General features: G+C 36.2%; 4 non-coding genes across 4 annotated transcripts; 2 read left to right on the top strand and 2 right to left on the bottom strand.

The window, feature by feature from the left end:
- Nucleotides 1–322: 322 nt before the first annotated feature.
- On the top strand, nt 323–395 carry TRNAA-AGC (transfer RNA alanine (anticodon AGC)). The gene has a single exon. It is a non-coding gene; the product is annotated as a tRNA-Ala (tRNA).
- Nucleotides 396–5,166: 4,771 nt separating this feature from the next.
- Nucleotides 5,167–5,239, top strand: TRNAA-AGC (transfer RNA alanine (anticodon AGC)). The gene has a single exon. It is a non-coding gene; the product is annotated as a tRNA-Ala (tRNA).
- A 7,140-nt stretch (nt 5,240–12,379) lies between these two features.
- TRNAN-GUU (transfer RNA asparagine (anticodon GUU)) lies at nt 12,380–12,453 on the bottom strand. The gene has a single exon. It is a non-coding gene; the product is annotated as a tRNA-Asn (tRNA).
- Nucleotides 12,454–15,606: 3,153 nt separating this feature from the next.
- On the bottom strand, nt 15,607–15,680 carry TRNAN-GUU (transfer RNA asparagine (anticodon GUU)). Its single transcript has one exon. It is a non-coding gene; the product is annotated as a tRNA-Asn (tRNA).
- Between the last annotated feature and the right edge of the window lie 2,021 nt (nt 15,681–17,701).

Raw genomic sequence — 17,701 nt, 5'->3', positions numbered from 1 at the left:
AATATAATGAGATAAAAGGGAATATGACAAGGAGTTGGGCATTACAATTCCTATGAGAAGGAAAGCAAGACAATGTATGCCTGTCCACAATGGAAGTAAGTTGGGACAGTGCCACCAGATGTGGGACAGTTTCCTCAGCCCCACAAAGTCTCCAACACAATGGTGATAAAGAAGGAAACATTTTATGAAATCATTAAGGTACTAAATACCAACGATAATGGGATTTCACTAAACTTGAGGCTAATGGATGTTTTTGAGATGTTATCTCTAAATGTAATCCAGTCCTCCTGGTGTAAGTGGTGTAAATGGCTTTAACATCAAAGGGGAATTAGCTCAAATGGTAGAGCGCTCGCTTAGCATGCGAGAGGTAGCGGGATCGATGCCCGCATTCTCCAGATAAGATTTTGGAACCAAAATTTACTGCAATATATCAAGTGTGGAATAACATTCCTGACAAAAAATTCTTCACTGTTTTTATTTTCTTCTGATGCCCCAGAGGAATGCTGAGTTACATATAGTTATCTTGAAAATTGCATGCAAACAATTTGGGGTTGATTCAAAGAGCTGATACACCACATTTCCTGTGAGTAACTGACTATAAGCCACACTTATGGTAGCTCCAAACTTGCAGCAATTTGTTGTAGCCCCATAATGCTGCATAAAAAAGTGATATCGGGTTGCTAGCGGTCCAATTTCAACTGCTGTAACTGGTGTTACTATACTGTTGCAAGGTTAACTTACCCCCTTTGTAAATAATTGAATCAACTTCTTAGAATTAACACAGTGGATCCCAGTATCTGGTTTTTATTAATACATTTTTCTTATTCTTCTGGATAAAAATCACTGTGAATTTTTAGCTTATTCTCTATATCTTCTTAGGACTGATCTCTTGTTTTCAATTTGTAAAGTTCTTTCTAGTATTATCTAACACTAGCTGGAAAGCCATGGATGTAGAGTTAGTAAAGTCATAGCTGTTTATTTCCATGTAAGTTTGTGTATTTAGGTAAAATGAAGACAAATGCCTGGGAATTTTTTTTTCAAATACAGAATCCTCCTGTCACAGAATAACAAATACCAAACACGTCCCTGGGTGGGCTTGAACCACAAACCTTTCAGTGAACTGCCGAACGCGCTAACCAACTGCGCCACAGAGACAGATGAAAATGCTTTCTAATGGATATTATCAGTAAGGGAAGATGAACCAGCAGAATTGAACTTAAACTGTTTAAAAGTTTCTAACTTGGATCATTTCTTACAAATGGACACTATAATATGAACTTGTGCAAAGTAAGAAATAACAGGATTATACCCTGTGAATTGAGAATTTTGTCAGTGTGTGAAAATATCTTAGTCATGATGGGGGCGAATCAATCCAGTTATAAAAGGGTTGAAATAGGGGGATTTCAGTTAGTCCAAGGATCCAAGTATATGAGAACTTATTTGCAGTGTTATGAAAAATTCTGGTGATGTATTCACAATGATAAATGTGCCAAATTGTATTTATAATAAAGATAGAGAATGGTGTAACTGAGTTTTTTCAATATAAAGCTATATGGCATTTGGTAGCACTCAAAATATGTGTTATGAATTTGTGGGTATACTTAGGAATATCAGAAATATAATGAGATAAAAGGGAATATGACAGGGAGTTGGGCATTACAATTCCTATGAGAAGGAAAGCAAGACAATGTATGCCTGTCCACAATGGAAGTAAGTTGGGACAGTGCCACCAGATGTGGGACAGTTTCCTCAGCCCCACAAATTCTCCAACACAATGGTGATAAAGAAGAAAACATTTTATGAAATCATTAAGGTACTAAATACCAACGATAATGGGATTTCACTAAACTTGAGGCTAATGGATGTTTTTGAGATGTTATCTCTAAATGTAATCCAGTCCTCCTGGTGTAAGTGGTGTAAATGGCTTTAACATCAAAGGGGAATTAGCTCAAATAGTAGAGCGCTCGCTTAGCATGCGAGAGGTAGCGGGATCGATGCCCGCATTCTCCGGATAAGATTTTGGAACCAAAATTTACTGCAATATATCAAGTGTGGAATAACATTCCTGACAAAAAATTCTTCACTGTTTTTATTTTCTTCTGATGCCCCAGAGGAATGCTGAGTTACATATAGTTATCTTGAAAATTGCATGCAAACAATTTGGGGTTGATTCAAAGAGCTGATACACCACATTTCCTGTGAGTAACTGACTATAAGCCACACTTATGGTAGCTCCAAACTTGCAGCAATTTGTTGTAGCCCCATAATGCTGCATAAAAAAGTGATATCGGGTTGCTAGCGGTCCAATTTCAACTGCTGTAACTGGTGTTACTATACTGTTGCAAGGTTAACTTACCCCCTTTGTAAATAATTGAATCAACTTCTTAGAATTAACCCAGTGGATCCCAGTATCTGGTTTATATTAATAAATTTTTCTTATTCTTCTGGCTAAAAGTCACTGTGAATTTTTAGCTTATTCTCTATATCTTCTTAGGACTGATCACTTGTTTTCAATTTGTAAAGTTCTTTCTAGTATTATCTAACACTAGCTGGAAAGCCATGGATGTAGAGTTAGTAAAGTCATAGCTGTTTATTTCCATGTAAGTTTGTGTATTGAGATAAAATGAAGACAAATGCCTGGTAAATTTTGTCAAATAAAAAATCCTCCTCCCACCGAATAACAAACACTAAAAACATCCCTGGGTGGGCTTGAACCACCAACCTTTCAGTAATAAGCCGAAAACATGCTAACCAATTACGCCACAGAGACACATGAAAGTGCTTTCGATTGGATATTATCAGTCAGGGAAGATGAACCAGCAGAACTGAACTTAAACTGCTTAAAAGTTTCTAACTTGGATCATTTCTTACAAATGGACACTATAATATGAACTTGTGCAAAGTAAGAAATAACAGGATTATACCCTGTGAATTGAGAATTTTGTCAGTGTGTGAAAATATCTTAGTCATGATGGGGGCGAATCAATCCAGTTATAAAAGGGTTGAAAAAGGGGGATTTCAGTTAGTCCAAGGATCCAAGTATATGAGAACTTATTTGCAGTGTTATGAAAAATTCTGGTGATGTATTCACAATGATAAATGTGCCAAATTGTATTTATAATAAAGATAGAGAATGGTGGAACTGAGTTTTTTCAATATAAAGCTATATGGCATTTGGTAGCACTCAAAATATGTGTTATAAATTTGTGGGTATACTTACGAATATCAGAAATATAATGAGATAAAAGGGAATATGATAGGGAGTTGGGCATTAAAATTCCTATGAGAAGGAAAGCAAGACAATGTATGTCTGTCCACAATGGAAGTAAGTTGGGACAGTGCCACCAGATGTGGGACAGTTTCCTCAGCCCCACAACGTCTCCAACACAATGGTGATAAAGAAGGAAACATTTTATGAAATCATTAAGGTACTAAATACCAACGAAAATGGGATTTCAATAAACTTGAGGCTAATGGATGTTTTTGAGATGTTATCTCTAAATGTAATCCAGTCCTCCTGGTGCAAGTGGTGTAAATGGCTTTAACATCAAAGGGGAGTTAGCTCAAAAGGTAGAGTGCTCGCTTAGCATGCGAGTGTGTTAGCGAGATCGATGCCCGCATTCTCCAGATAAGATTTTGGAACCAATATTTGCTGCAGTATATCAAGTGAAGAATAACATTCCTGACCAAACTTCTTCACTGTTTTTATTTTCTTCTGATGCCCCAGAGGAATGCTGAGTTACATATAGTTGTCTTGAAAATTACATGCAAACAATTTGGGGTTGATTCAAAGAGCTGATACATCACAATTCCTGTGATTAACTGACTATAAGCCACACTTATGGTAGCTCCAAACTTGCAGCAATTTGTTGTAGCCCCATAATGCTGCATAAAAAAGTGATATCGGGTTGCTAGGGGTCCAATTTCAACTGCTGTAACTGGTGTTACTATACTGTTGCAAGGTTAACTTACCCCCTTTGTAAATAATTGAATCAACTTCTCAGAATTAACCCAGTGGAACCCAGTATCTTGTTTATATTAATAAATTTTTCTTATTCTTCTGGCTATAAGTCACTGTGAATTTTTAGCTTATTCTCTATATCTTCTTAGGACTGATCACTTGTTTTCAATTTGTAAAGTTCTTTCTAGTATTATCTAACACTAGCTGGAAAGCCATGGATGTAGAGTTAGTAAAGTCATAGCTGTTAATTTCCATGTAAGTTTGTGTATTGAGGTAAAATGAAGACAAATGCCTGGTAAATTTTGTCAAATACAGAATCCTCCAGTCACAGAATAACAAATACCAAACACGTCCCTGGGTGGGCTTGAACCACAAACCTTTCAGTGAACAGCCAAATGCGCTAACCAACTGCGCCACAGAGACAGGTGAAAAGGCTTTCTAATGGATATTATCAGTAAGGGAAGATGAACCAGCAGATTTGAACTTAAACTTTTTAAAAGTTTCAAACTTGTATCATTTCTTACAAATGGACACTATAATATGAACTTGTGCAAAGTAGGAAATAACAGGATTATACCCTGTGAATTGAGAATTTTGTTAGGGTGTGAAAATATATTAGTCATGATGGGGGCGAATCAATCCAGTTATAAAAGGGTTGAAATAGGGGGATTTCAGTTAGTCCAAGGATCCAAGTATATGAGAACTTATTTGCAGTGTTATGAAACATTGTGGTGATGTATTCACAATGATAGATGTGCCAAATTGTATTTGTAATAAAGATAGAGAATGGTGGAACTGAGTTTTTTCAATATAAAGCTATATTGCATTTGGTAGCACTCAAAATATGTGTTATTAATTTGTGGGTATACTTAGGAATATCAGAAATATAATGAGATAAAAGGGAATATGACAGTGAGTTGGGGATTACAATTCCTATGAGAAGGAAAGCAAGACAATGTATGTCTGTCCACAATGGAAGTAAGTTGGGACAGTGCCACCAGATGTGGGACAGTTTCCTCAGCTCCACAAAGTCTCCAACACAATGGTGATAAAGAAGGAAACATTTTATGAAATCATTAAGGTACTAAATACCAACAATAATGGGATTTCACTAAACTTGAGGCTAATGGATGTTTTTGAGATGTTATCTCTAAATGTAATCCAGTCCTCCTGGTGTATGTGGTGTAAATGGCTTTAACATCAAAGGGGAATTAGCTCAAATGGTAGAGCGCTCGCTTAGCATGCGAGAGGTAGCGGGATCGATGCCCGCATTCTCCAGATAAGATTTTGGAACCAAAATTTACTGCAATATATCAAGTGAAGAATAACATTCCGGACCAAAATTCTTCACTGTTTTTATTTTCTTCTGATGCCCCAGAGGAATGCTGAGTTACATATAGTTGTCTTGAAAATTTCATGCAAACAATTTGGGGTTGATTCAAAGAGCTGATACACCACAATTCCTGTGAGTAACTGACTATAAGCCACACTTATGGTAGCTCCAAACTTGCAGCAATTTGTTGTAGCCCCATAATGCTGCATAAAAAAGTGATATCGGGTTGCTAGGGGTCCAATTTCAACTGCTGTAACTGGTGTTACTATACTGTTGCAAGGTTAACTTGCCCCCTTTGTAAATAATTGAATCAACTTCTCAGAATTAACCCAGTGGAACCCAGTATCTTGTTTATATTAATAAATTTTTCTTATTCTTCTGGCTAAAAGTCACTGTGAATTTTTAGCTTATTCTCTATATCTTCTTAGGACTGATCACTTGTTTTCAATTTGTAAAGTTCTTTCTAGTATTATCTAACTCTAGCTGGAAAGCCATGGATGTAGAGCTAGTAAAGTCATAGCTGTTAATTTCCATGTAAGTTTGTGTATTGAGGCAAAATGAAGACAAATGCCTGGGAAATTTTTTTTCAAATACAGAATCCTCCTGTCACAGAATAACAAATACCAAACACGTCCCTGGGTGGGCTTGAACCACAAACCTTTCAGTGAACTGCCGAACGCGCAAACCAACTGCGCCACAGAGACAGGTGAAAATGCTTTCTAATGGATATTATCAGTAAGGGACGATGAACCAGCAGAATTGAACTTAAACTGTTTAAAAGTTTCTAACTTGGATCATTTCTTACAAATGAACACTATAATATGAACTTGTGCAAAGTAAGAAATAACAGGATTATACCCTGTGAATTGAGAATTTTGTCAGTGTGTGAAAATATCTTAGTCATGATGGGGGCGAATCAATCCAGTTATAAAAGGGTTGAAATAGGGGGATTTCAGTTAGTCCAAGGATCCAAGTATATGAGAACTTATTTGCAGTGTTATGAAAAATTCTGGTGATGTATTCACAATGATAAATGTGCCAAATTGTATTTATAATAAAGATAGAGAATGGTGTAACTGAGTTTTTTCAATATAAAGCTATATGGCATTTGGTAGCACTCAAAATATGTGTTATGAATTTGTGGGTATACTTAGGAATATCAGAAATATAATGAGATAAAAGGGAATATGACAGGGAGTTGGGCATTACAATTCCTATGAGAAGGAAAGCAAGACAATGTATGCCTGTCCACAATGGAAGTAAGTTGGGACAGTGCCACCAGATGTGGGACAGTTTCCTCAGCCCCACAAATTCTCCAACACAATGGTGATAAAGAAGAAAACATTTTATGAAATCATTAAGGTACTAAATACCAACGATAATGGGATTTCACTAAACTTGAGGCTAATGGATATTTTTGAGATGTTATCTCTAAATGTAATCCAGTCCTCCTGGTGTAAGTGGTGTAAATGGCTTTAACATCAAAGGGGAATTAGCTCAAATGGTAGAGCGCTTGCTTAGCGTGCGAGAGGTAGAGGGATCGATGCCCGCATTCTCCAGATAAGATTTTGGAACCAAAATTTACTGCAATATATCAAGTGTGGAATAACATTCCAGACAAAAAATTCTTCACTGTTTTTATTTTCTTCTGATGCCCCAGAGGAATGCTGAGTTACATATAGTTATCTTGAAAATTGCATGCAAACAATTTGGGGTTGATTCAAAGAGCTGATACACCACATTTCCTGTGAGTAACTGACTATAAGCCACACTTATGGTAGCTCCAAACTTGCAGCAATTTGTTGTAGCCCCATAATGCTGCATAAAAAAGTGATATCGGGTTGCTAGCGGTCCAATTTCAACTGCTGTAACTGGTGTTACTATACTGTTGCAAGGTTAACTTACCCCCTTTGTAAATAATTGAATCAACTTCTTAGAATTAACCCAGTGGATCCCAGTATCTGGTTTATATTAATAAATTTTTCTTATTCTTCTGGCTAAAAGTCACTGTGAATTTTTAGCTTATTCTCTATATCTTCTTAGGACTGATCACTTGTTTTCAATTTGTAAAGTTCTTTCTAGTATTATCTAACACTAGCTGGAAAGCCATGGATGTAGAGTTAGTAAAGTCATAGCTGTTTATTTCCATGTAAGTTTGTGTATTGAGATAAAATGAAGACAAATGCCTGGTAAATTTTGTCAAATAAAGAATCCTCCTCCCACCGAATAACAAACACTAAAAACATCCCTGGGTGGGCTTGAACCACCAACCTTTCAGTAATAAGCCGAAAACATGCTAACCAATTACACCACAGAGACACATGAAAGTGCTTTCTATTGGATATTATCAGTAAGGGAAGATGAACCAGCAGAACTGAACTTAAACTGCTTAAAAGTTTCTAACTTGGATCATTTCTTACAAATGGACACTATAATATGAACTTGTGCAAAGTAAGAAATAACAGGATTATACCCTGTGAATTGAGAATTTTGTCAGTGTGTGAAAATATCTTAGTCATGATGGGGGCGAATCAATCCAGTTATAAAAGGGTTGAAAAAGGGGGATTTCAGTTAGTCCAAGGATCCAAGTATATGAGAACTTATTTGCAGTGTTATGAAAAATTCTGGTGATGTATTCACAATGATAAATGTGCCAAATTGTATTTATAATAAAGATAGAGAATGGTGGAACTGAGTTTTTTCAATATAAAGCTATATGGCATTTGGTAGCACTCAAAATATGTGTTATAAATTTGTGGGTATACTTACGAATATCAGAAATATAATGAGATAAAAGGGAATATGATAGGGAGTTGGGCATTAAAATTCCTATGAGAAGGAAAGCAAGACAATGTATGTCTGTCCACAATGGAAGTAAGTTGGGACAGTGCCACCAGATGTGGGACAGTTTCCTCAGCCCCACAACGTCTCCAACACAATGGTGATAAAGAAGGAAACATTTTATGAAATCATTAAGGTACTAAATACCAACGAAAATGGGATTTCAATAAACTTGAGGCTAATGGATGTTTTTGAGATGTTATCTCTAAATGTAATCCAGTCCTCCTGGTGTAAGTGGTGTAAATGGCTTTAACATCAAAGGGGAGTTAGCTCAAAAGGTAGAGCGCTCGCTTAGCATGCGAGAGGTAGCGAGATCGATGCCCGCATTTTCCAGATAAGATTTTGGAACCAATATTTGCTGCAGTATATCAAGTGAAGATTAACATTCCTGACCAAAATTCTTCACTGTTTTTATTTTCTTCTGATGCCCCAGAGGAATGCTGAGTTACATATAGTTGTCTTGAAAATTACATGCAAACAATTTGGGGTTGATTCAAAGAGCTGATACACCACAATTCCTGTGATTAACTGACTATAAGCCACACTTATGGTAGCTCCAAACTTGCAGCAATTTGTTGTAGCCCCATAATGCTGCATAAAAAAGTGATATCGGGTTGCTCGGGGTCCAATTTCAACTGCTGTAACTGGTGTTACTATACTGTTGCAAGGTTAACTTACCCCCTTTGTAAATAATTGAATCAACTTCTCAGAATTAACCCAGTGGAACCCAGTATCTTGTTTATATTAATAAATTTTTCTTATTCTTCTGGCTAAAAGTCACTGTGAATTTTTAGCTTATTCTCTATATCTTCTTAGGACTGATCACTTGTTTTCAAATTGTAAAGTTCTTTCTAGTATTATCTAACACTAGCTGGAAAGCCATGGATGTAGAGCTAGTAAAGTCATAGCTGTTAATTTCCATGTAAGTTTGTGTATTGAGGTAAAATGAAGACAAATGCCTGGTAAATTTTGTCAAATACAGAATCCTCCAGTCACAGAATAACAAATACCAAACACGTCCCTGGGTGGGCTTGAACCACAAACCTTTCAGTGAATAGCCAAACGCGCTAACCAACTGCGCCACAGTGACAGGTGAAAATGCTTTCTAATGGATATTATCAGTAAGGGAAGATGAACCAGCAGATTTGAACTTAAACTGTTTAAAAGTTTCAAACTTGTATCATTTCTTACAAATGGACACTATAATATGAAGTTGTGCAAAGTAGGAAATAACAGGATTATACCCTGTGAATTGAGAATTTTGTTAGGGTGTGAAAATATATTAGTCATGATGGGGGCGAATCAATCCAGTTATAAAAGGGTTGAAATAGGGGGATTTCAGTTAGTCCAAGGATCCAAGTATATGAGAACTTATTTGCAGTGTTATGAAACATTCTGGTGATGTATTCACAATGATAGATGTGCCAAATTGTATTTGTAATAAAGATAGAGAATGGTGGAACTGAGTTTTTTCAATATAAAGCTATATGGCATTTGGTAGCACTCAAAATATGTGTTATAAATTTGTGGGTATACTTAGGAATATCAGAAATATAATGAGATAAAAGGGAATATGACAGTGAGTTGGGGATTACAATTCCTATGAGAAGGAAAGCAAGACAATGTATGTCTGTCCACAATGGAAGTAAGTTGGGACAGTGCCACCAGATGTGGGACAGTTTCCTCAGCTCCACAAAGTCTCCAACACAATGGTGATAAAGAAGGAAACATTTTATGAAATCATTAAGGTACTAAATACCAACAATAATGGGATTTCACTAAACTTGAGGCTAATGGATGTTTTTGAGATGTTATCTCTAAATGTAATCCAGTCCTCCTGGTGTAAGTGGTGTAAATGGCTTTAACATCAAAGGGGAATTAGCTCAAATGGTAGAGCGCTCGCTTAGCATGCGAGAGGTACCGTCATCGATGCCCGCATTCTCCAGATAAGAATTTGGAACCAAAATTTGCTGCAGTATATCAAGTGAAGAATAACATTCCTGACCAAAATTCTTCACTGTTTTTATTTTCTTCTGATGCCCCAGAGGAATGCTGAGTTACATATAGTTGTCTTGAAAATTACATGCAAACAATTTGGGGTTGATTCAAAGAGCTGATACACCACATTTCCTGTGAGTAACTGACTATAAGCCACACTTATGGTAGCTCCAAACTTGCAGCAATTTGTTGTAGCCCCATAATGCTGCATAAAAAAGTGATATCGGGTTGCTAGGGGTTCAATTTCAAATGCTGTAACTAGTGTTACTATACTGTTGCAGCGTTAACTTACCCCCTTTGTAAATAATTGAATGAACTTCTCAGAATTAACCCAGTGGATCCCAGTATCTGGTATATATTAATACATTTTTCTTATTCTTCTGGCTAAAAGTCACTGTGAATTTTTAGCTTATTCTCTATATCTTCTTAGGACTGATCACTTGTTTTCAATTTGTAAAGTTCTTTCTAGTATTATCTAACACTAGCTGGAAAGCCATGGATGTAGAGTTAGTAAAGTCATAGCTGTTAATTTCCATTTAAGTTTGTGTATTGAGGTAAAATGAAGACAAATGCCTGGTAAATTTTGTGAAATACAGAATCCTCCTGCCACAGAATAACAAACACCAAAAACGTCCCAGGGTGGGCTTGAACCACCAACCTTTCAGTTAACAGCCGAAAACACGCTAACCAATTGCGCCACAGAGACACATGAAAGTGCTTTCTAATGGATATTATCAGTAAGGGAAGATGAACCAGCAGAACTGAACTTAAACTGCTTAAAAGTTTCTAACTTGGATCATTTCTTACAAATGGACACTATAATATGAACTTGTGCAAAGTAAGAAATAACAGGATTATACCCTGTGAATTGAGAATTTTGTCAGTGTGTGAAAATATCTTAGTCATGATGGGGGCGAATCAATCCAGTTATAAAAGGGTTGAAAAAGGGGGATTTCAGTTAGTCCAAGGATCCAAGTATATGAGAACTTATTTGCAGTGTTATGAAAAATTCTGGTGATGTATTCACAATGATAAATGTGCCAAATTGTATTTTTAATAAAGATAGAGAATGGTGGAACTGAGTTTTTTCAATATAAAGCTATATGGCATTTGGTAGCACTCAAAATATGTGTTATGAATTTGTGGGTATACTTAGGAATATCAGAAATATAATGAGATAAAAGGGAATATGACAGGGAGTTGGGCATTACAATTCCTATGAGAAGGAAAGCAAGACAATGTATGTCTGTCCACAATGGAAGTAAGTTGGGACAGTGCCACCAGATGTGGGACAGTTTCCTCAGCCCCACAAAGTCTCCAACACAATGGTGATAAAGAAGGAAACATTTTATGAAATCATTAAGGTACTAAATACCAACGATAATGGGATTTCACTAAACTTGAGGCTAATGGATGTTTTTGAGATGTTATCTCTAAATGTAATCCAGTCCTCTTGGTGTAAGTGGTGTAAATGTTTTTAACATCAAAGGGCAATTAGCTCAAATGGTAGAGCTGTCGCTTAGCATGCGAGAGGTAGCGGCATCGATGCCCGCATTCTCCAGATAAGATTTTGGAACCAAAATTTGCTGCAGTATATCAAGTGAAGAATAACATTCCTTACCAAAATTCTTCACTGTTTTTATTTTCTTCTGATGCCCCAGAGGAATGCTGAGTTACATATAGTTGTCTTGAAAATTACATGCAAACAATTTGGGGTTGATTCAAAGATCTGATACACCACATTTCCTGTGAGTAACTGACTATAAGCCACACTTATGGTAGCTCCAAACTTGCAGCAATTTGTTGTAGCCCCATAATGCTGCATAAAAAAGTGATATCGGGTTGCTAGGGGTTCAATTTCAACTGCTGTAACTGGTGTTACTATACTGTTGCAAGGGTAACTTACCCCCTTTGAAAATAATTGAATCAACTTCTCAGAATTAATCCAGTGGAACCCAGTATCTGGTGTATATATTAATACATTTTTGTTATTCTTCTGGCTATAAGTCACTGTGAATTTTTAGCTTATTCTCTATATCTTCTGAGGACTGATCACTTGTTTTCAATTTGTTAAGTTCTTTCTAGTATTATCTAACACTAGCTGGAAAGCAATGGATGTAGAGTTAGTAATGTCATAGCTGTTAATTTCCTTGTAAGTTTGTGTATTGAGGTAAAATGAAGACAAATACCTGGTAAATTTTGTCAAAAACTGAATCCTCCTGTCACAGAATAACAAATACCAAACACGTCCCTGGGTAGGCTTGAACCACCAACCTTTCAGTTAACAACCGAACGCGCTAACCAACTGCGCCACAGGGACACGTGAAAATGTTTTCTAATGGATATTATCAGTAAGGGAAGATGAACCAGCAGAATTTAAATTAAACTGCTTAAAAGTTTCTAACTTGGATCATTTCTTACAAATGGACACTATAATATGAACTTGTGCAAAGTAAGAAATAACAGGATTATACCCTGTGAATTGAGAATTTTGTCAGGGTGTGAAAATATCTTAGTCATGATGGGGCGAATCAATCCAGTTATAAAAAGGTTGAAATAGGGGGATTTCAGTTAGTCCAAGGATCCAAGTATATGAGAACTTATTTGCAGTGTTATGAAAAATTCTGGTGATGTATTCACAATGATAGATGTGCCAAATTGTATTTATAATAAAGATAGAGAATGTTGGAACTGAGTTTTTTCAATATAAAGCTATATGGCATTTGGTAGCACTCAAAATATGTGTTATAAATTTGTGGGTATACTTAGGAATATCAGAAAGATAATGAGATAAAAGGGAATATGAAAGGGAGTTGGGCATTACAATACCTATGAGAAGGAAAGCAAGACAATGTATGTCTGTCCACAATGGAAGTAAGTTGGGACAGTGCCACCAGATGTGGGACATTTTCCTCAGCCCCACAAAGTCTCCAACACAATGGTGATAAAGAAGGAAACTTTTTATGAAATCATTAAGGTACTAAATACCAACAATAATTGGATTTCACTAAACTTGAGGCTAATGGATGTTTTTGAAATGTTATCTCTAAATGTAATCCAGTCCTCTTGGTGTAAGTGGTGTAAATGGTTATAACATCAAAGGGGAATTAGCTGAAATGGTAGAGTGCTCGCTTAGCATGCGAGAGGTAGCGGCATCGATGCCCGCATTCTCCAGATAAGATTTTGGAACCAAAATTTGCTGCAGTATATCAAGTGAAGAATAACATTCCTGACCAAAATTCTTCACTGTTTTCATTTTCTTCTGATGCCCCAGAGGAATGCTGAGTTGCATATATTTGTCTTGAAAATTACATGCAAACAATTTGGGGTTGATTCAAAGAGCTGATACACCACATTTCCTGTGAGTAACTGACTATAAGCCACACTTATGGTAGCTCCAAACTTGCAACAATTTGTTGTAGCCCCATAATGCTGCAAAACAAAGTGATATCAGGTTGCTAGGGGTTCAATTTCAACTTCTGTAACTGGTGTTACTATACTGTTGCAGCGTTAACCTACCCCCTTTGTAAATAATTGAATCAACTTCTCAGAATTAACCCAGTGGATGCCAGTATCTGGTATATATTAATACATTTTTCTTATTCTTCTGGCTATAAGTCCCTGTGAATTTTTAGCTTATTCTCTATATCTTCTTAGGACTGATCACTTGTTTTCAATTTGTAAAGTTCTTTCTAGTATTATCTAACACTAGCTGGAAAGCCATGGATGTAGAGTTAGTAAAGTCATAGCTGTTAATTTCCATGTAAGTTTGTGTATTGAGGTAAAATGAAGACAAATGCCTGGTAAATTTTGTCAAATAAAGAAACCTCCTGCCACAGAATAACAAACACGAAAAACATCCTTAGGTGGGCTTGAACCACCAACCTTTCAGTTAACAGACGAAAACACGCTAACCATTTGCGCCACAGAGACACATGAAAGTGCTTTCTATTGGATATTATCAGTAAGGGAAGATGAACCAGCAGAACTGAACTTAAACTGCTTAAAAGTTTCTAACTTGGATCATTTCTTACAAATGGACACTATAATATGAACTTGTGCAATGTAAGAAATAACAGGATTATACCCTGTGAATTTAGAATTTTGTCAGTGTGTGAAAATATCTTAGTCATGATGGGGGCGAATCAATCCAGTTATAAAAGGTTTGAAATAGGGGGATTTCAGTTAGTCCAAGGATCCAAGTATATGAGAACTTATTTGCAGTGTTATGAAACATTCTGGTGATGTATTCACAATGATAAATGTGCCAAATTGTATTTATAATAAAGATAGAGAATGGTGCAACTGAGTTTTTTCAATATAAAGCTATATGGCATTTGGTAGCACTCAAAATATGTGTTATAAATTTGTGGGTATACTTAGGAATATCAGAAATATAATGAGATAAAAGGGAATATGACAGGGAGTTGGGCATTACAATTCCTATGAGAAGGAAAGCAAGACAATGTATGTCTGTCCACAATGGAAGTAAGTTGGGACAGTGCCACCAGATGTGGGACAGTTTCCTCAGCCCCACAAAGTCTCCAACACAATGGTGATAAAGAAGGAAACATTTTATGAAATCATTAAGGTACTAAATACCAACGATAATGGGATTTCACTAAACTTGAGGCTAATGGATGTTTTTGAGATGTTATCTCTAAATGTAATCCAGTCCTCTTGGTGTAAGTGGTGTAAATGTTTTTAACATCAAAGGGCAATTAGCTCAAATGGTAGAGCTGTCGCTTAGCATGCGAGAGGTAGCGGCATCGATGCCCGCATTCTCCAGATAAGATTTTGGAACCAAAATTTGCTGCAGTATATCAAGTGAAGAATAACATTCCTTACCAAAATTCTTCACTGTTTTTATTTTCTTCTGATGCCCCAGAGGAATGCTGAGTTACATATAGTTGTCTTGAAAATTACATGCAAACAATTTGGGGTTGATTCAAAGATCTGATACACCACATTTCCTGTGAGTAACTGACTATAAGCCACACTTATGGTAGCTCCAAACTTGCAGCAATTTGTTGTAGCCCCATAATGCTGCATAAAAAAGTGATATCGGGTTGCTAGGGGTTCAATTTCAACTGCTGTAACTGGTGTTACTATACTGTTGCAAGGGTAACTTACCCCCTTTGAAAATAATTGAATCAACTTCTCAGAATTAATCCAGTGGAACCCAGTATCTGGTGTATATATTAATACATTTTTGTTATTCTTCTGGCTATAAGTCACTGTGAATTTTTAGCTTATTCTCTATATCTTCTGAGGACTGATCACTTGTTTTCAATTTGTTAAGTTCTTTCTAGTATTATCTAACACTAGCTGGAAAGCAATGGATGTAGAGTTAGTAATGTCATAGCTGTTAATTTCCTTGTAAGTTTGTGTATTGAGGTAAAATGAAGACAAATACCTGGTAAATTTTGTCAAAAACTGAATCCTCCTGTCACAGAATAACAAATACCAAACACGTCCCTGGGTAGGCTTGAACCACCAACCTTTCAGTTAACAACCGAACGCGCTAACCAACTGCGCCACAGGGACACGTGAAAATGTTTTCTAATGGATATTATCAGTAAGGGAAGATGAACCAGCAGAATTTAAATTAAACTGCTTAAAAGTTTCTAACTTGGATCATTTCTTACAAATGGACACTATAATATGAACTTGTGCAAAGTAAGAAATAACAGGATTATACCCTGTGAATTGAGAATTTTGTCAGGGTGTGAAAATATCTTAGTCATGATGGGGCGAATCAATCCAGTTATAAAAAGGTTGAAATAGGGGGATTTCAGTTAGTCCAAGGATCCAAGTATATGAGAACTTATTTGCAGTGTTATGAAAAATTCTGGTGATGTATTCACAATGATAGATGTGCCAAATTGTATTTATAATAAAGATAGAGAATGTTGGAACTGAGTTTTTTCAATATAAAGCTATATGGCATTTGGTAGCACTCAAAATATGTGTTATAAATTTGTGGGTATACTTAGGAATATCAGAAAGATAATGAGATAAAAGGGAATATGAAAGGGAGTTGGGCATTACAATACCTATGAGAAGGAAAGCAAGACAATGTATGTCTGTCCACAATGGAAGTAAGTTGGGACAGTGCCACCAGATGTGGGACATTTTCCTCAGCCCCACAAAGTCTCCAACACAATGGTGATAAAGAAGGAAACTTTTTATGAAATCATTAAGGTACTAAATACCAACAATAATTGGATTTCACTAAACTTGAGGCTAATGGATGTTTTTGAAATGTTATCTCTAAATGTAATCCAGTCCTCTTGGTGTAAGTGGTGTAAATGGTTATAACATCAAAGGGGAATTAGCTGAAATGGTAGAGTGCTCGCTTAGCATGCGAGAGGTAGCGGCATCGATGCCCGCATTCTCCAGATAAGATTTTGGAACCAAAATTTGCTGCAGTATATCAAGTGAAGAATAACATTCCTGACCAAAATTCTTCACTGTTTTCATTTTCTTCTGATGCCCCAGAGGAATGCTGAGTTGCATATATTTGTCTTGAAAATTACATGCAAACAATTTGGGGTTGATTCAAAGAGCTGATACACCACATTTCCTGTGAGTAACTGACTATAAGCCACACTTATGGTAGCTCCAAACTTGCAACAATTTGTTGTAGCCCCATAATGCTGCAAAACAAAGTGATATCAGGTTGCTAGGGGTTCAATTTCAACTTCTGTAACTGGTGTTACTATACTGTTGCAGCGTTAACCTACCCCCTTTGTAAATAATTGAATCAACTTCTCAGAATTAACCCAGTGGATGCCAGTATCTGGTATATATTAATACATTTTTCTTATTCTTCTGGCTATAAGTCCCTGTGAATTTTTAGCTTATTCTCTATATCTTCTTAGGACTGATCACTTGTTTTCAATTTGTAAAGTTCTTTCTAGTATTATCTAACACTAGCTGGAAAGCCATGGATGTAGAGTTAGTAAAGTCATAGCTGTTAATTTCCATGTAAGTTTGTGTATTGAGGTAAAATGAAGACAAATGCCTGGTAAATTTTGTCAAATAAAGAAACCTCCTGCCACAGAATAACAAACACGAAAAACATCCTTAGGTGGGCTTGAACCACCAACCTTTCAGTTAACAGACGAAAACACGCTAACCATTTGCGCCACAGAGACACATGAAAGTGCTTTCTATTGGATATTATCAGTAAGGGAAGATGAACCAGCAGAACTGAACTTAAACTGCTTAAAAGTTTCTAACTTGGATCATTTCTTACAAATGGACACTATAATATGAACTTGTGCAATGTAAGAAATAACAGGATTATACCCTGTGAATTTAGAATTTTGTCAGTGTGTGAAAATATCTTAGTCATGATGGGGGCGAATCAATCCAGTTATAAAAGGTTTGAAATAGGGGGATTTCAGTTAGTCCAAGGATCCAAGTATATGAGAACTTATTTGCAGTGTTATGAAACATTCTGGTGATGTATTCACAATGATAAATGTGCCAAATTGTATTTATAATAAAGATAGAGAATGGTGCAACTGAGTTTTTTCAATATAAAGCTATATGGCATTTGG

Source organism: Taudactylus pleione, unplaced genomic scaffold, assembly GCF_031769625.1.
Source record: "Taudactylus pleione unplaced genomic scaffold, aTauple2 ptg000174l, whole genome shotgun sequence".
Classification (NCBI taxonomy): domain Eukaryota; kingdom Metazoa; phylum Chordata; class Amphibia; order Anura; family Myobatrachidae; genus Taudactylus; species Taudactylus pleione.
Note: the sequence above shows the minus strand (reverse complement) of the source record. Positions and strands in the feature narration are given on the sequence as shown.